We start from the raw sequence: 21,271 nt of genomic DNA on the forward strand, positions 1-21,271 counted from the left end.
ACTTTACTTAACATATATATATATATCTTTATTCCATTTTTTTTACTATTTATTTATTTAATTTAATAACATTTAATTAATTAATTATTTTTTTATACTATTTATTTTTATTTTTTTATTTAATACATTAATTTAATAGTGTTTAACCAATTAATTAATTATTTATTTTAATTATTTTTTTTTATTTTAAATTTTTTTTTCTCGGGTTATTACATTCTTCCCTCCTTTAAGAAATTTCGTCCTCGAAATTCTTTACATAATCTTTCATCTCCATAATTTTACGATTTACTATACCTTATACCATTAAAATATATATCTCCCAAATAAATTTTTGCATCATCAATAATTAAATAAAATCATCATCATCTTCAACATAAATTCATACCTGCCCTCTTGACTTTATTTGCCTAATTTAGGACCATCGTATAACCACGTGCTCGTCCACCTCTACCTAGTGGTATTTGCTGATTTCTCCTAATACCATAACCTCTAAAATCAACTAGCCAACCTTATACAACAAATTTCCATATACTCCAATTTAAATATCAAACACCTAATTGACCACAAACCATTTAATCACATCAATTAAATTATTCTCCTTCAAAGATTTTTCTTCCTAAATCAACCAACCTAACCTTCGAGTTCAAATCCTAAGTTCTTATTTCTCTACTCAGAAACATCACCATCGATGGATTTACCATGATTTTCTGAAGCTAGCAACTTCTTCAAAAAAACACAGAAGACCATCAAGGGATTTCTGCCCCCAAACTTACGAAACGCGACTCAGAATTCCTATCGGTATCTTAATCTACCCATTCTTATCCTTATCGCAACTCAATCCTATACTCTGGTATAAATCATTCCTAACCTAATACTCTAATATTCCCTTATCCAGGCAATGTGAATCTAATCACACTTCCGGCTGGACATTGCTCTGATACCATCTGTAACGCCCCGAACCCTTAAACCCGGGTCCAGTGCGTTATACCTAATCATATCCTCATAAATCATATTCCAAAACATAACATACACAGCGGAAAAAAACATGATCATAATCTCCATATAACATAATACCAGGGTTTACTAATTCTAACTATAATCCATATTAAATCATCCAACACCTACATTTCCATAAATCTACATAACTCCCAAAATAATTCAGTATGTTCACAAACTTTCTTTTCTCCACAGACTTAAAATATAAGGACGTAAAACATAAATTTTTGCATCTCATAATTAACATAGAAATATAACATTTTCTTTAACTATTTCCCAATAATGTTATAGAACCTCGAGCTCTCTAAGCTCGATCTCGATGAAATCCTGAAAAAAAAAAAATTTATATTCGGGTGAGACACATCTCAGTAAGGGAAGAAACCATATATTAAAGCAGTGTGTGGCCAACATGAGTTTATATATAACATAGTATTTAACATTTGAAAATCCTTAACATAGTTCTCAAAAGCATTCCCTGATCCTAATCAAACACATGCGAATGTTTAACCCACGAGATTTCCAGAGGATAAGGGTGATTACCCGCCCATACAAGTAGCACCCCTCTGCTCTAATACATTTGGCAACCCGAAGGTCACAATTTAAGCATACCAGGGCACTCACCTTACTCAGTAAGCCCTCAAGTGATAAATTAATCTCATATTCACGCATTCAACAATAGTTTATTGGCAAAGGCCCTAAGGATAGGGAATTCTACCCGCCCATACAAGTAGGTTCCCTCTGTCCTAGTACGTTATGTGGCTACTGCCACATCTGTAGCTACTAGTGCACTCGCCTTACTCAGCAAGCCCTCAGGAGAGAGGTACGCCGCGTCCAATCGTAACATGTTCTACGTACACACGTACTTCTAATATCATAATACATCATTCTGTTCTGTCATTATACATTCATGCACATTCATTCCTGTTCATAACTTAACTTTGCATTTTGTTTCACTTTAAGTGACTTTTTCCCATTTACATCATTTGCCTTTGTCATTTCATTTCATTGCCATTTCATCAGTCATTTCATTGCATAACATTTCATTTCATTACTTCGTACTACAACTGGTCTTTAGCCATCATCAGTTAGTCTACGTAGAAACGTGCTAAATCTGCTAACACAGCTCCTTTTAGCTGTCATCAGTTAGTCTACACAGAATTGTGCTAGATCTGCTAACATGGCTCTCTTTCAGCTGTCTTACATTTACTTGGTTGCATTTAACATACACAAGCAACATTGTCCATATCATATTTTATTTTCATTGCTTTACTTCCTTAGCCTGCATCTCATACATTTAACATATATTTGCACAGAGTCTCATGCCACACAATTTAATAGTAAAATTCATACATTGCTTGTAAAATAAGCCAACCAAAATTTAATGTTTATATACTGAAAATACCTTTCATTTCTTACTTAATTATCCTGAAAATATTTCCCACTTTCATCAGTTCATTTTTGCATATACATATCTAATAAACAGCCCTAAACTCGAAAAAATATAATTTAAATAGTTGGCATTTTACCCATACTGAAACATATACACGGACATATAACACAATTTATTTTTTCATTAAATTCATAAAAATTCTGATTTAATATATATTTTTTCCCTTACCTGGTTTCTTGAACTACGCCAACAGGGACTCCGAAAAATACCTGCGGCGCTCACCCGGAGCCTGAAATTAAATTCCTAGTTCCAATAAATTATTCTTGAATAAAATATTATTCAAATATTTCTTAGGGTTATAATTCCTAAATAAATAAATATATCCTTAAATTTAGCCAAATTACCAAATTTCTCAAATCTCACTCTCGCTTTGGAGTAGGGCTTAGAAAACCCCAATTGAAAAATTACCTATGTCAAAATGATGACAACAACGATTAGGACCCCGTGGTAGTGCCTGATCGTCGATTCAATAACAAATTTAACCAGAAATTGAGAAATTAGGGAAAAATTACCTTTCCCCAGGAGCAGTGCCTAAGTCGTTCCCACGACAAATTTGCTCCAGTAGAAATGTCGGTGGTGGAGTCAGGAATCCAACGGCACCTTTCGTTTTCTGATTGGCGCTCGTTAAGCTGATGAAATTGAGGAGAGAGAGGAGGAGGACGGATGAGTGAAAGGGAGACAGTGAGAGAAGCTGAGAGAAGAAGAAGCAGAAAGTTTCTGCATTCGTAGGAAGCCTCTGGCTTCCTTCTTTTATTTTGTTTTTTTTTTTTTTTAAACTTCTTTTAAACTTAACCAATATATATGTATTATATATATATATATATATATATATATATATGTTAAGTAAAGTTAAAGTTTTAATACATATATATATATATATATCTCTATTCCATTTTTTTACTATTTATTTATTTAATTTAATAACATTTAATTAATTCATTAATTAATTAATTAATTATATTTTTTATACTATTTATTTTTATTTTTTATTTTATACATTAATTTAATAGTGTTTAACCAATTAATTATTTATTTATTTTAATTAATTTTTTTTTATTTAAAATTTTTTTTTCTCAGGTTATTACAGTACTACGGTCTCCTCTACCTCGGAGCTCTCTCTGCTAGTCTGTCTTGGTTTCTTGAAATGTTTAAATTCTAGGTGAGATACCTCTCAGTAAGATGGAATAAACTATTAACAGTGTGTGGCATATGAGTTTAGTTATATCACTATATACTCATTTAAATGATGATATCATTTGAGAAAAATATACAAATATGTACTCATAATCATATAGATAGAAAACATAGTTTCATAACTCTTGATATTATTTCTCATATTCATATTCATAAGCCATCATTTCTTATAATCATATACATATACTTTCATTTTTCATCTTTATATTCATACTCTTTCATTTCCCTTATCATATACATACTCTTTCATTTATCATATTCATATTCATAATCATTCTCTATCCCATGTGTATCCACCAGCATAAAGCACGACTCGTCTGTAACTCATCGCTATTCATTTCACTTTCACTTTTCATAAACATTTTCTATCTCATAAGCATCCACCAATATATAATACACGCCGCATTTGTAGCTCATAGCTGCATATTATCGCGTCCGTAACTAGAAATCAACATGTGAATATTTACATCGTCATGTATTCACCCCACATAACTGGATTGTGTAACTCGAAGGCGGGACCTAACCACTGTTGGCTTACTCGATTAGATCAAAACAGGGAACGCAATTGTAGTACGATTGGCTTACCTAATCCTGGTCCGAACCTCAAGGGGTAACACAAGCCTTCACAGGCCTAATCAACTATCTCGCCACACTCTGTACCATACTTGTGATTGCACTAAAACAATGCTAGCAACAGTACCGTTACTCTTAGAATAACTCTGGTCCATCAGGGTTCTCATTTCCACATTTCAGCATTCATATTTCATTATATCTGTATAATTCTCATCACATCTATATATATCTCATCATTTCTGTATAATTCTCTGTTCAACCATTTTTACAGAACACCTTTAAGTATTTCACATATCATCATTTCAGTATAAAACACATCTGTGTATTTCTCATTTCATCATTTATGTAATTCTCATTATTTCTGCATAATTCTCACATGATTGCATCATTTTTGTGTAAACATATCTGTATATTTCATATATCATCAATTCTTAGTTAAAACATATCTGTATATCACATTTCATCATTTCTATATAAAATATAACTAGGTTTCTCATATCATCATTTATATATAAAAATATTTTTGGGTTTCTCGTATTTTCATATTTGCATAAAATATAGTAGTATATCAACATTTCTCAATACAAATCATATATTTCAGTATCATTCACATACCCAATATAAAGTTGTTATTTCTTATTCCTCATGCCACACAATTTTAAACGGTTATTCACAATATAATAATCATAAGGAAAATATTCATATCATAATTTTCCAATACTATATACCATATTCTCATTTTTCACATACTTTAATCAATCAAAAAATATCTATTATAATTTATTCCCCTTACCTTCTTTTTGAGAGAATTCCTACGAAGATCCTAAAACCCAAGCCCACGGCGTTTTGGAGTTCAAAACCCTGAAATTACATTTCCCAAGTTCAATCAACTCAACCCCAGAATTACAATTATTTTAATATTTCCTAGGCCCACACACTCCCAATAACTAATTAAACTTTAAAAATAACTAATACATATAATTTCATTATCCTTACCCTAGCCTTGAAGTGGTGCCTAGGAAACCCAAATTAAAAATTTGCTCCGATTAAAATAACGAGAATCGAAGCTAGGACCCCGTGATGGTGTCCGATCGTCAATTTGGCTAAGGATTTGAGGAAAAATTGAGGAGAGAGAGAGAGAGAGAGAGAGAGAGAGAGAGAGAGAGTTTACCTTATCCTGGGAGTGGTGCCTGACACCTTAATCACGAATCCACTCTGGTTAAAATGTTGGCAGTCGAGAATGGAACCCAGTGGCACTTTTCGTTCTTTAATCGGCCAAGAATTGGGGAAGGAATTGAGGAGAGAGAGAGAGAGAGAGAGAGAGAGAGAGAGAGAGAGAGAGAGAGAGCCATGGCGTTTTGAAGTTCAAAACCCTGAAATCACATTTCCCAAGTTCAATCAACTCAACCCCATAATTAAAATTATTTTAATATTTCTTAGGCCCACACATTCCCAATAACTAATTAAACTTTAAAAATAATTAATGGATATAATTTCATTATCCTTACCCTAGCCTTGAAGTGGTGCCTAGGAAACCCAAATTAAAAATTTGCTCAGATTAAAATAACGAGAATCGAAGCTAAGACCCCGTGGTGGTGTCCGATCGTCAATTTGGCTAAGGATTTGAGGAAAAATTAAGGAGAGATAGAGTTTACCTTATCTTAAGAGTGGTGTCTATGACACCCTAATCACGAATCCACTCCAGTTAAAATGTTGGCGGTCAAGAATGGAAGTCAGTGGTACTTTTCGTTCTTCAATCAACCGAGAATCGGGGAAGAAATTGAGGAGAGAGAGAAAGAGAGAGAGAGAGAGAGAGAGAGAGAGAGAGAGAGAGAGAGAGAGAGAGAGAGAGAGAGAGAGAGAGAGAGCTGCGCATAGGGGGGTTTCTTCTGCTTAAGGAAAAGAATTTCCTTCCTGAAGAATCTGATCCTTCACGAATGTGTGTATATATATATATATATATATATATATATATATATATATATATATATATATATAAAAAATACTATATTATATTATTATATTATATTATTTAATTAGTAATTATTATTATTTATTTATTTATTTATTTATTTTTTATATTTTTTATTTTTGGAATCACTACATTCTCCCCTCCTTATAAATATTTCATCTTCAAAATTTGTTAAATATAATCCTACTCTTATCGCAATCTCCTCTAGAAATCACTAAAATGTTTATCCGGCTCTAGGAAGAGTTGGCGGCCACCCACATAGCGGCCCCATCCCAAATTTATTAGTAACCCTCACTTATGGCAGAGGAATACCGTGGTTATAAGGGAGGGTTCTAAGAGATTACAATCATTCACATAAATAGAAAACTCTCCCAAAATCATTCATAACCAAAACCAAAAACACTAATTATCCTACACTATACAAGTCAGTAATCATACATTGTCATTTAATTTTACTTTTACTAGCTCAACTTTGAGCTTCACTGAACAAGTGTGGATGTAATAATCCAGAAAAAAAAAAAAATTTTTAAATAATTAATTAAAATTATTAATTAAGTAAGTGGTTAAACACTATTAAATTAAAGTATTAAATAAAAAAAATAAAAAAGCATAAAAATAAAATAAAATAATTAATTAAAGAATAATTAGTAATTAATTAATATTAAATTGAATTAATTACGTAAATTATATGATGAGTATATATATATATATATATATATATATATATAATATAAAATAATGTAAAGATAAAATTAAATGAATTGGATTTCAAATTGAAATCCAATTCATTTACAAACCTTACCTGTTCACGCCTCAGGATTTCAGACTCTCAGATTTTCTTCTTCCCTGTTTCCTGCTCGTCCATCCACTCCTCTGTCTCCGCCTCTCTCTCTCCCCTCATTTCTCAACGAATACTCAACTGATCGAGAAACGGAAGGTGTCATTAGGTTTCTAACTCCGCTACCGATATTTCTACTACAGTGAATTTGTCGTGAGAGCGGCGTAGGCACCACTCCTAGGAAAAGGTATATTTTCCCTAATTTCTCAATTTATGGTTAAATTTGCTATTAAATCGACGATCAGGCACCACCACGGGGTTCTAGTCATCGTTGCCGTCATTTTGACATGGATAAATTTTCAATTGGGGTTTTCTAGGCCTTACTCCAAAGTGAGAGTAGGATTTTGGAAATTTGGTAATTTTGCTAAATTTAAGGGTATATTTATTTATTCAAGAATTATGGCCTTAGGAAATATTTAAATAATATTTTATTCAAGAATAATTTATTGGAGTTAGGAATTTTTGATTCAGGATCCGGGTGAGCGTCGCAGGTATTTTTCAGGATCCCTGTTGGCATAGTTCAAGAAATCAGGTAAGTAGAAATTATATATTAAATCAGATTTTATGAAATTAAAGATAATAATTTATGTTATATTATATGTATGTTTTGGTATGAATTATTAAAATGCCAACAATGCAAAACTATGATTTCTGAGCCTAGGACCTTTTATTTAGTTATATATTTGTGGAAATGAACTGAATAAAGTGGAAGGAATTTTCTAGATAATTATGTAAGAAATGGAAATTGTATTTTCAGTTATTAGATGTTAAATGTGGGTTGGCCTATTTTATAGGAATATGTATGAATTTTACTGTTAAATTGTGTGGCATGAGAATTTATGCAAATTACATGTTAAATGTATGAGATTCAGGCTAAGTAAGTAAAGTAATGAAAATAAAATATGATATGGACAATGTTTCCTATGTATATTAAATGCAATCATGTAAATGTAAAACAGACAGCTGAAAGATAGCCATGTTAGTAGATCTAGCACACTTCTGTGTAGACTAACTAATGACAGCTAAAAGGAGCTGTGTTAGCAGATCTAACATGTTTCTACGTAGACTAACTAATGATGGCTAAAGACCAGTTGTAGTACGAAGTAATGAAATGAAATGTTATGCAATGAAATGACGATGAAATGGTAATGAAATGAAATGGCAAAGGTAAATGATGTAAATGGGAAAGAGTCACTTAAAGTGAAATGAAATGCAAAGTTAAGTTATGAACAGGAATGAATGTGCATGAATGTATAATGACAGAAAAAAAAGAATGATGTATTATGATAATAGAAGTATGTATGTACGTAGAACATGTTACGATTGGGTGAGGCGTACCTTTCGCCTGAGAGCTTGCTGAGTAAGGTAAGTGCACTAGTAGCTTCAGATGTGGCAGTAGCTGTATAGCGCACTAGGGCAAAGGGAACCTACTTGTATGGGCGGGTAGAATTCTTTATCCTTAAGGCCTTTGCCGGTAAACTATTGTTGAACCCGTGAGTACGAGATCAATTTAACACTTGAGGGCTTATTGAGTAAGGTGAGTGCCCTGGTATGCTTAAATCGTGACCTTCGGGTTGCTAAATGTATCAAAGCAGAGAGGTGCTACTTGTATGGGCGGGTAATCAGCCCTATCCTCAGGTAATCTCGTGGGTTAAATATTTGCATGTGATGTTTAGGTTCAGAAAACGATTTCAATGTTATATGATGATTTGCAAATGAAATAAAATGATATCTATTTAACTCATGTTGGCCACACACTGTTTTAATATATTGTTTCTTTCCTTACTGAGATGTGTCTCACCCGAATATGAATTCATCTTTTTCAGGATTTCTCAGGATCGAGCTTTAAGAGCTCGAGATTTTATAACATTTTTTGGAAGATATAAGAAAAGGGGTATATTTTTATGTTAATTTTAATATGTATATTTTATGTTTTATGATTTATGTTTTAAGTTTCATAAGATATGGATGGTTGTGAAACATACTGGTATTTGTAGATAATGTTTTGGAGACATGTATATATTTGAATACAGGTGGATGATTAATTTATTATGGTTGGTAGTTAGAATTAGTAAACTCTGGTATTATGTTATATGGAGATTAAGGTTATATTTCCGCTGCATATATTATGGATTATGGATTATCAGGGATTTTATCAGGTATAATGCACTGGACCCGGGTTTAAGGGTTCGGGGCGTTACAGTGGATAACTCTAGCACATCTTATCTTCCATTTCCCATGAAACTTCTTCAATTGCATGGTTGCGCCATAACACTTTTACGAATGGAATCCTTTTTGTGCATAGCTCCTCATTCTTTCGATCTAAAATCTGCACTAGCATCTCTTCATATGACAAAGTATCCTTAAGCTCCAGTGCCTCATAACTAATCACATGGGAGAGATCTGGGACGTATTTCCTCAACATGGATATATGGAATACGTCATGAATTCTGGATAGCACCGGTGGTAACACAAACCTATAGGCAACTGGACCCACTCTTTCCAATATCTCAAATGACCCAACAAACCTAGGGCTCAACTTACTCTTTTTCCCAAATCACATAATTTCCCTTATCGTGCAACTTCCAAAAACACATAGCCCGCTGCATCAAATTCCAACTCTTGCCGACGAGTATCCGCATGACTTTTCTGCCAACTCTAATCTGCCTTAATTCTATCTCTAATAAGTTTGATTTTATCACAAGTCTGTTGGACTAACCCTAGGCCCAAAATCTATCTTTCACCAATTTCGTCCCAGTATAATGGAGATCGGCACCTCCTATCATATAACTCCTCATATGGTGTCATCCCAATGCTGGCTCGGTAGCTATTAGTATATGCAAATCCAACTAATGGCAAAAACTTTATCCAACTACCTCCGAAGTCCAGCACACAAGCTCGCAGTATATCCTCCCATATCTAAATGGTCCTCTTCATCTTTCCATCAGTCTGAGTATGAAATGTTGCGTTGAACATCAACTGAGAACCCATGGCTCCTTGTAAACTCCTCCAGAAATGAGATGTGAACCGTGGGTCTCTATCCGATACTATGGACACTGGCATGCCATGCAGTCTGACTATCTCCTAAATGTATAACTCGGCCAGTCTACTCATAGAGTAGTTAACTCTGATGGGAAGAAAGTGGGAAGTCTTCGTCAATCGGTCAACGACTATCCAGATGGCGTCCTGTCTATGCAACGCTGACAATAATCCTGTAACAAAATCCATCGAAATGTGCTCCCACTTCCATTCAGGGATGTGAAGTGGCTGCAATGATCCTGCCGGTCTCTGATGCTCAGTTTTTACCTGCTGGCATGTCAAACACTGCACTACAAATTCAATAATTGTTTTCTTTATATTACTCCACCAGAAAGACTCTCGAAGATTGCTATACATTTTAGTACTCCTAGGGTGCACTATATAAAGAGATCAGTGCGCTTCCTCTAGGATAATTTTCGTAATCTCAGCATCAACAAACACGCACAGCTTGGTACGGAACCTCAAAGCTCCATCATCTGCGATATTAAACTCTGCTCCCTGACCATTATGCACTTTATTCATAATCTTTACTAATTTTGCATCTTTCGTCTGAGCAACTTTAACTCTTTCTTGTAAGGTGGGTTGAATTACCAGATTGGCAATGAATGCCTAGTGATCTCCCTCTACCAGTTCCATGCCAAGTTTTTCTAAATCCATCTAGATCAGATACTGACTTACCTCGGCTGACATGGATGAGCCCACTAATTTTCGACTCAAAGCCTTAGCTACCACGTTAGCTTTTCCTGGGTGGTAGCTGATGGAACATTCATAATCTTTAATCTGCTTTAGTCATCTCCTCTGCCTCATATTTAATTTATTTTGGGTGAGAAAGTACTTTAGGCTCTTATGATCTGTGAAGATCTCACACCTACGCCCATACAAATAATGTCTCTAAACTTTTAATGCGTAAACCATCGCTACTAACTCTAGATCATTGGTAGGGTAATTTTTTTCATATTCTTTGAGCTACCGTGAAGCATATGCTACAACTCTCCCTCACTACATCAGAACACACCCAAGCCCTTTGCGTGATGCATCACTATAAATTACAAAACATTCTTCTCTCAAAGGAATTGTTAGAACCACTGCAGTGATGAGTCGCTTCTTTAACTCCTAGAAGCTTTGTTCACACTCATATGTCCATTCAAACCTTGCATTCTTCCTCGTCATTCTGGTCAAAGGGCCTGACAATTTAGAGAATCCTTCTACAAATTGGCAATAGTATCCTGCCAATCCTAAGAAGCTTCTGATCTCCTAGACATTCTTTAGTTGTGCCCAGTCCACTACTGCCTCAATCTTACTCAGATCAAAAGAGATACCACCACCAGATACAACATGCCCAAGGAACGCTACTCGCTCCAGCCAAAACTTGCATTTCTTAAATTTGGTATACAGTCGTCTTTCTATCAAGATCTGCAGTACTATCCTCAAATGGTCCTCGTGCTCTTCCTAACTCTTCGAATACACTAGTATGTTGTCAATAAACACCACCACAAACTGGTCCAAATACTGGTGGAAGATCTTATTCATCGAGTCCATCAATACGGTAGGGGAATTTGTCAGTCCAAACGGCATAACCAAAAATTCATAATGGTCATACCGTGTTCTGAACGCTGTTTTTGGAACATCCTCCACCCTGACCTTTACTTGATGGTACCCAGATCGTAGATCTATCTTGTAGAAAATTTGTGTCCCCTAAAGCTGGTCAAACAAATCATCGATGCAGGGAAGTGGGTATTTATTTTTAATAGTCACCTTATTGATTTCTCTGTAGTCGATGCATATTATCATCGACTCATCTTTCTTTCACACAAACAATATAGGCACTCCCCAGGGTGACACACTGGGCCTGATAAACCCTTTGTCTACCAACACCTAGAAATGCTCTTTTAACTCTTTTAATTCTACTAGCACCATTTTGTATGGCGCTTTAGAAATCTGCGCTGTCCCCAGAGTTAGGTCAATTCCAAATTCAAATTCTCAATTAGAAGGCAGTCCTGGCACCTCCTCCGGAACACATCAGGAAAATACCTCACTATCGGGATATCCTCTAAAATTAACTCCCCTTATAGCACTTCCTTTACACAAGCCAGGTACCACTGGCATCCCTCCATAAGCAATCTCCTTTCCTGTATAGCTTATAACATCTATGGTGGGGTGTTCACACATGTCCCCACAAATCTGTACTCCTGCTCTCCTAGTGGTCTGAATACTACCTCTCTCTGATTGCAGTCAATACTGGCATAGTGGGCAGCTAATCAGTCCATCCCTAGAATTATCTCAAAACCATGTATATCCAAGACTACCAAATTAGCTAGCAAGGACCTCCCATGTACATAGATTGGACAATATCTAAGCACCTTTCTACACAACACTGCAATCCCGGTCGGCGTAGCCACTAACAAACTAACATCTAATAGCTAAATTTCTATCCCACAAAATTTGATAAACTCCCGAGCTATAAATGAGTGAGTCGCCCTTGAATCAAATAAGACAATAACTTTATATGACAAAATTGAAACAATACCTGTCACTACATATCCTGTCGCCTCTACGTCTTCTAGTGTCAGAGCATAAACTCGTGTTGGGGCGGTATTCCTCTTCTGACCGCCTCGGAGTGTAGATGATCTCCTCGGTATGGTCTAAGAGCAGGTACATTGCCCAGTGCTGCACGACAGTCTCATGCTATGTGTCTTGGTCGACTGCATCGATAGCAAATCATCTCTCTAACCCGGCAATCTCCTGGATGTCTCCTATAGTACCAAGGGCATAGAGAGTACAATGGTCTGCCCTATACAGCTCGGTCTCCCATCCACTGTCTTTGACCTCCTCTGCCACCCTGTATCCTCCAAGGCCCCTAATTGGTACCTGCCTAAAAATTAGGAGGCATGGGCCTCGCCTCTCTTCCTCTGACTCTGTGCTCTAGCATCTCTCTATAGGCTGGTCTCTATAACTATGGCTCTATCTACCAGCTCTGAAAAAGTCTAGACCTGAAAGCTCGTAACCTGTTCATATAAACCCTGTCTCAGGCCCTTCTTGAATTTTCTCACCTTTTTTTCTTCATCTGGCACCATATATGAGGAAAATCGAGATAGCTCAATGAATCTGGTGGCATACTACTGTACTGTCATGTGTCCTTGAGTCAAATTTAGGAATTTCGTTGCTTTAGCATTCCGGGTAGTAGCAGGGAAATACCGATCGAAAACAACTCCCTAAAGCAGCTCCATGTCATAGCTACAGCCTTAGGCTGCTGCTCCTCTAGTAATCTCGCTAATCTTTACCAGCGTTTAGCTTCTCCTATCAACTTAAACGTAGCAAAGGATACCTTCTGCTCCTCAGTGTATGGGAGAGCTACCAGTGTCTCCTCCATCTCCTGGACCCAGTTCTCAACCATAAATGGGTCGGCCCCTCTGGAGAATGGCGGGGGATGTATACATGTGAACTACTCAATCATGCATCCCCGTTCCCCAAAACTCCTCTCTATCTCTGCCATCACCTGTTGGGTGACACTACGTAGCACTGCATCTAGGTCTCATATTCATATTCATCCTCTAGCCCATGCATCATCACCTCTAGCATGTGCATTGCTACTTCCAAGGTGCATCCTGAAAAATGGCACAAAATGATCTTAGAATTCCATCATCATAACATAACCAATACACTCATCAAACTAAGACCCATAAGATAGTCTCCTATAACCATTCATCTTAACATTCTCATTCCCCAATTTAAGATTTTGTCTTACCACTCAGAAACAAGAACTGGAAATAGTTTATGATGGCTTTCCTAAAATCATCACGCAAGGAAAATCGCAGAAACCACCATAGAATATCCTGCCTCCAGACTGCAAGATAGAACCCTAAATTCCTATCTTTAACCTCCAACAATGGCTGAGTCATATCCCAGTCTACCCATATCCTACTCTCATCAAGATCCATTCCTATACTCTAGTATTGTATTCCGCTGAAGTCTGCAGAACCTAGCAACCTAGGCTCTGACACCAAACTGTGACAACCTGATTTTTCTACCATTTTTTTTTTCAAACAATAATAACCAATCATCATCTGTCAACTAACTCTAAAACCATATATTACACATAAGCCAGCCCTAAGGGAGGTACCGGGTATTCAGTCCATCCAAACATACTATCCATGCAAAGGATTACATACAATGTCTGAGCCTAATATACAATACCATCCAAAATGCTATACAATACCAGAGTGCTAAGACCTCTACACACACACACACACACACACACACACACACACACACACATATATATACATCCCCAAAAATCCATAAAATAGTCTAGGGGTTACACAAAACACATCCCCTAACTCATACACTTACCCTGAATACTAGGGTACTACGGTCTCCTCTACCCCGGAGCTCTCTCTGCTGGTCTGTCTTGGTTTCCTGAAATGTTTAAATTTTAGGTGAGATACCTCTCAAAAAAATGGAATAAACTATTAACAGTGTGTGGCACATGAGTTTAGTTATATCACAATATACTCATTTAAATGATTATATCATCAGAGAAAAATATACAAATATGTACTCATAATCATATAGATATAAAACATAGTTTCATAACTCTTGATATTATTTCTCATATTCATATTCATAAGCTATATTTCTCATAATCATATACATATACTTTCATTTTTCATCTTTATGTTCATACTCTTTCATTTTTCTTACCATATACATACTCTTTCATTTCTCATTATTCATATTCATTCTCTATCCCATGAGTATCCACCAGCATAAAGCACAACTCAACTGTAACTCATAGCTGTTCATTTCACTTTTCACTTTTCATAAACAGTTTCTAACTCATGAGCATCCACCAGTATATAATACACGCCACGTTTGTAGCTCATGGCTGCATATTATTGCGTCTGTAATGAGAAACCAACCTGTTGACTTTTTGGATCCGTCTCTTGTTTTGATTATGACAAACCATAGTATCTCATCCGTGTGCTTTGAGTATTTGAACAGGTTTATTTTTCTAAGCATAGATGACAGCTGAGAAATGGAAGCCGAGAAGCACTTAAACAAGCATACCCCGACGTTTTTCATGAAATTGCAAAAGAGCAACACATGAAGACCGATCTTTATTTTCAGTTGTATTATTATATTTTATTTTATTCATGTTGGGTCTGTAATAATTCAAAGTTCTATAATAATTAATTCATGGCATGCATAAAAGGACTATAAGCTCAAGACCGTAGTTTGACCTTAGGGATCACCCTTCGATTGACCGATGTCAAATTTTTTCAGTGTCCTAAAGAACACCTAGACTGACCTTATCCCTATAATTTATAAAATATGTCCTATAGTCTTAACATTAATCATTTTATGAATAGGGTTAATATACAAAGGGATTATAACCAAAATGCACTAAAAATGCATGTTTGGTCGACCGAACTTTCACAGTATAAACCACTCAATCGACTGAACCGGCCTAGGTCAATGGTTTGACCACAAGTACGGTCGACTGAACCCTACAAGTTCAAGTCACCCGGTCGACCGAACTCCCTCCAAGTCAAATGTTTGACTATACAGTCGACCGCACTTGATGCTTAAACCAACCACTCGGTCGACCAAGTCCCCACATGGGTTTGGCCAACCGCCTGGTCGACCGAACCACTAAGTTCAAATCCACACGGTTGTCCAAATAACATTAAAATGAAAAATCGCCTTTGGGAACCCTAGTCTGGTTGACTGAACTTTCAGTTCAAAATTTTCCCAGTCGATCGAACTTCGTCACTGGGTCAACTGAACCTCAAGTCCGGTCGACTGGTGCTCTAGGGTTGGCAAATTATTTTTGCTACAGTTAAATTTTTTAAACAAGGTTAATTGTGTTAAAATTTTTTAAAATAATAATAATAATATCCTATATGTCCCCAACGGCTATAATTTTTCCTATCTCTATATATAGGCCCCTCATTTGCAAAAATTAAGACAAGATTATGGAGTTTGATTAAGAAGAATTTTCTCTAAATTTTTGAGTGCCCTTTCTTCATATACAGCCCACATATTCATTCTTTTATCATTCGCTTGCCAAATCTTTTTGAGTGAGTACATCTTAAGAGATCCTACAAAGCTATAACTCTTATCACGTTTGTTGATTTTTGATTTTCATATTGAGAGTTAGGCAAATATTTTTTCACTGATTTAATTCGATAAATCTTTGTGTGGGAAAAATCTTATAGCTAAGTTGCATTGTTATTGCAAGACTCATTTCGGCTTATATTTTTATATTTTACAAACTTATTTTTTTAATATCTCCTTGTGCTTAAATATTGAGAAAATATTGTTTTGAGATATTTACAATACTCTTGGTAGAAATCTTTGAAACCCTAGACTTATGATTGAGATATATTGATATATAGTTTCAAAGATAGTTCTAGTATACACTCGTGTGCTTACTTAAGAAAACATATTATAGTGAGTGTAGATTGCACACATTCACATCACAGAGCTTATAGTTCCTATTGTGTTGATGTGCGTTGTTTAGTGACTGTGCATAGTGGTACATACTTGCTTGTGTAAGAAGCATATTTTCGTGTATGCAAATTTTTATAACATTTGTTGTATTCTAGGCGTGGGCTTGAAAAGGGAGACTAGTCATATTGAATAGTCCCGGACTGGCTTAGACCCAGTTAGGAAAGATAGGTGCGCCATCCTAGTAAGGCGTGTTGGTTGAGGTAAGCCCCGTTAATTGACCTAATTGTAACCGGTGTCACTCCACCCATTAAGTGAGCATTACTGGAATCTTCGGACTTGCGAGCTAGAGGCGAGGACGTAGGCAGTATTGGCCGAACTCCGATAACATATCATGTGTGCATTTTATTTTTTCGTAATTTATTTATCGCACGTGTATGTTACATTGTGAATGCCGTGCATGATTTAATTTCGGCACGTTTTATTTATTTGCATATTTGGAACTGTATAGACAAATCTTAGGTTGCGAATATACTACTGTTAGATTAGCTAAAGCTAAGAATAAATTTTAAAGATCCAATTCACCCCCCTCTTGGGAATACACCAAAGCTAACACAACCTATGGATATTCACATCATCATGTATTCACCCCATATGACTGGGTTGTGCGGCACGAAGGTTGGACCTAACCGCAGTTGGCCTACCCGATTAGATCAAATGGGGAACGCGTCTATAGTATGATTGGCTTACCCAAACCTAGTCCGGACCTCAAAGGGTAAGACAACCCTTCACGAGCCCAATCGACTATCTCACCACACTTTGTACTGGACTTGTGGCTGCACTAAAACAATGCTAGCAATGGTACCGTGCTCTCAGAATAACTCTGGCCCATCAGGGTTCTCATTTCCACATTTCAGTATTCATATTTCATTATGTCTGTATAATTCTCATCACATTTATATATATCTCATCATTTCTGTATAATTCTCTGTTCAACATTTATGTACAAAACACCTTTAAGTATTTCACATATCATCATTTCAGTATAAAACACATCTGTGCATTTCTCATTTCATCATTTCTGTAATTCTCATTATTTATGTATAATTCTTATCTAATTTCATCATTTCTGTGTAAAACATATATGTATATTTCATATATCATCAATTTTCAGTAAAAACATATATTTATATCGCATTTCATCATTTCTATATAAAATATAACTGGGTTTCTCGTATCATCATTTCTATATAAAAATATTTATGGGTTTCTCGAATTTTTATATCTACATAAAATATAGCAATATATCAACATTTCTCTATACAAATCATATATTTCAATATCATTCACATACCCAATATAAAGCTTTTATTTCGTATTCCTCATGCCACACAATTTTAAACGGTTATTCACAATATAATAATCATAAGGAAAATATTCATATCATAATTTTCCAATACTATATATCATATTCTCATTTTTTAATGAAGAAAAAATCAAACTCTTCAAACATGATAATCTTGTATAAAAATAAAGGTAATAATATATGTGTTGTTTTGTGGATGTTAGCATGTGTATTCTTATGTGATCATCTACATACATATGACTTTTCTTTTCTTTTTTCTTCTTTTTTTTTTTTTTTTGATCTAATTTCATTAGTTACTAACAAATCACAATAAACTCTATTCACTACCAAAAAAAAAAGCGTCAAAAGAAAAAATGGCAAGTGATGTGATATAACATGATTAGCTAGTGTTCAATATAAATTTAGCTAATACCAATAAATGGTGGAATGACACATTACTTGCCATTTTTTTCTTTTGATTCTTTTCTTGTGAGGAATAGTAAAGCACCACAAATCAATAGTTACTTTCAACATTAATTAATAGTCATTCTTGATGAACCATTTCCAACCACGAGGTTTTACTCTTGTTAGCACATTTGAGAAACCCCCATCTCTCTCTCTCTCTCTCAGGCGCACACACACACATAACATATATACACACATACATACGCATATAAAAGCACAATTTACTTGTTGTCAACCAAGTGTTACGAGCAAGAATTTTTCTACATACAAGGAAATTTTAAAGATTAATTATTTTGGATAAAACTTTTAAGTTGTCCAAAAAGTTGTACCTTAATGATGATATCAATTTTCCTCTTAAATGTCAAAAGTTGTACAAAAAGTTTGATGTCTATTTATTCAAAAATGAAAAAAGCACCTTTAATAGTGTGGATGTGTGTGATTGATTATGAAGATGGTAAATTGGGTGAAAATGGACTTGTTATGTCAATCCTGTGAGAGCTGTTAGGATAGATGCCCTATTGCACAAAGGGTATCTTACAAAATAAATTAAAGGAAATTATAAAAATTCTAAAAAATTATAGAAAGAGGGAGATGAGCATACCGCAAATTAGAAGAGGGATAAGGGAGACATAAGAGAATCTATCAAAGGTTGAGGAAATTAAAAGAGAGAGAGAGGATAAAATGGCACCAGGCCATTTAGCATTGGGTTAATTGTATTAAAATGTGTAATCATTGAAGCTCCTATACACAAATACACACACACATTTATACACGCACATACATATACATATAAAAACACTATTTATTCATTGTCAACCAAGTGTTCTAAGGAACAATTTTTGTACCCACAAGGAAATTTGATTTTTAAGGGTTCTTCATTTGGGACAAAACTTTCAAGTTGTTCAAAAATTTGTACTATAGTAATGATATCAATTTTCCTCTTAAATGTAAAAAATTGTACAAAAATTTTGATGTCTATTTATGAAAAAAAAAATGAACAAAGCACTTTAATAGTGTGGACGTATGTGATTGATTATAAAGATGGTAAATTGGGTGATAACGGACTTGTTATGTCAATCTTGTCAGAGTTGTTAGGATAGATACCCTATTGCACAAGGGGTACCCAATGAAATAGGAAATTAAAGGAAAGTATAAAAAACATAAAAATTTATAGAGAGATGGAGAAAAAGAGGGACATGAACATATGCAAATTATAAGAGGGATAAGGGAGACAAAGGAATCTATCAAATATTAAGGAGATTGTGTGTGTATGTGTGTGTGTGTGTGTGTGTGTGTGTGTGTGTGTGTGTGAGTGAGTGAGAGAGAGAGAGAGAGAGAGAGAGAGAGGATAAAATGGCACCAGGTCATTTAGCATTGAACTAGTTGTATTAATATGTGCAATCATTGAAGGTCCTTTTAAACTAGAAATACATATTTATATCCCTTCTAGATCAAACCCACTTTAATATTATTGTACAAATAATAAATTTAAGATTTTTCTAAGGGGCGCTAAAATGGTGTCTGATAAGCCCTTCTTTGCAATTTTTTTTTCCAAGGGGGTCTAATCGATATCATTTTGGGGGCCTTAGCCATCTTCTTCCTTTCTTTTCCTGTGCTTGCGAACACCCCCCCCCCCCTTTGACTTTCTCAATGACACTACCATTCTTGCCATCAGTTGAGCCTCCCTTGCCACCTTTAACCTCTATCCCATCCCTTAGTCACCTAAAAATGGATTATGAGCCCTCCCTTGTCCCTTTCCCTCACTTCATGTCACCTAAAGTGGCAAAATTTCCACTACCCAAGAAGAGGCATCATCAACCATGGCAATTGGCCTCACCTCTCCCACTTATCCTCGGTCCAAAAGTCATTCACAATCCTTTCTCAGCCTGGTTTTCCAATAAAAACCTTCAAAAAAAGACCCTAAGCATGATAGAATATAATGTTCGATTGAAGACATTGAGGCATGGAATGTCTCCTTGTAGTTTATTGGATTTATGTTGCATTCATATGGTTTCACATGCAAAATCCAAAAACCTATGGGAGTAGTTCTTCAACAATATTTTGGGTAAATGGAAAATACTTATTCTACTTCTTCGGTAATAAAGGTATTTGGTTTCTTTGATTGCTTCCACCAATCTCAAGTCTACTTTTTCAAGATCCCTAACTTTAATAAATGGCTCCAACAATGCTCCAAAAATTCAAAGCTTCTCTACCCTTTGAGGGATTTGCCTTCATTGCAAGGGGTTTAAATGTTGGCACAAGTCATATGCTCTTTCGTTGTGTGAATTGTTCTCTTATACAAGTGTCATTTCTTTGTGAGCGTTTAGTCCAAAACAATACATATTTAACTTTTTTACTTATGTTTTCCTTACATGGTGCCAAAATGTTGATGCAAATTCTAGTAAGTACTCTAATATGCCTTTCTTCTTATCTACAATCAATAAAAATACAACAAGTAGAGTGTTTTGAATGAACCTTCCAATGACCAATTCAGAAAAATGAAAAAGTGATATTAATAGTGATTTGAATCATGTGCCTTTTTTCAAGGATTCATCTTTCCCCTTTCATAAAGGCAAGTGCCTTGAATAGTTGTCGCTCATTTTCACCAAACTTTGGATTTAGGTGAGAGAGTAGACTTTAACTTTCACTATTGGGTCATGGCATTTTTTGAATGGTCCCTCAATGAATGTGTTTACTCATCTTGCATTAAGTGTTTCTAAGATTTATTTTCAAATTAACATCAACACTCATATGATACAACTACACCCATAAAACATAAAGAGATATACATCTATATATGCATCATATTATTGGGTTCACATATATCGCGCGTAAACTCTAGAAAAATCTAAACATACAAATAAGAGAAAAACATGTAAAGAATGTGCTTGGAAGCAAAGTGCTTATGTTTTGCTATATTTGCTATGGGGAAAATTGTAGGACCTTACA

This window comes from Malania oleifera, chromosome 4 (genome assembly GCF_029873635.1).
Source record: "Malania oleifera isolate guangnan ecotype guangnan chromosome 4, ASM2987363v1, whole genome shotgun sequence".
Lineage (NCBI taxonomy): Eukaryota > Viridiplantae > Streptophyta > Magnoliopsida > Santalales > Ximeniaceae > Malania > Malania oleifera.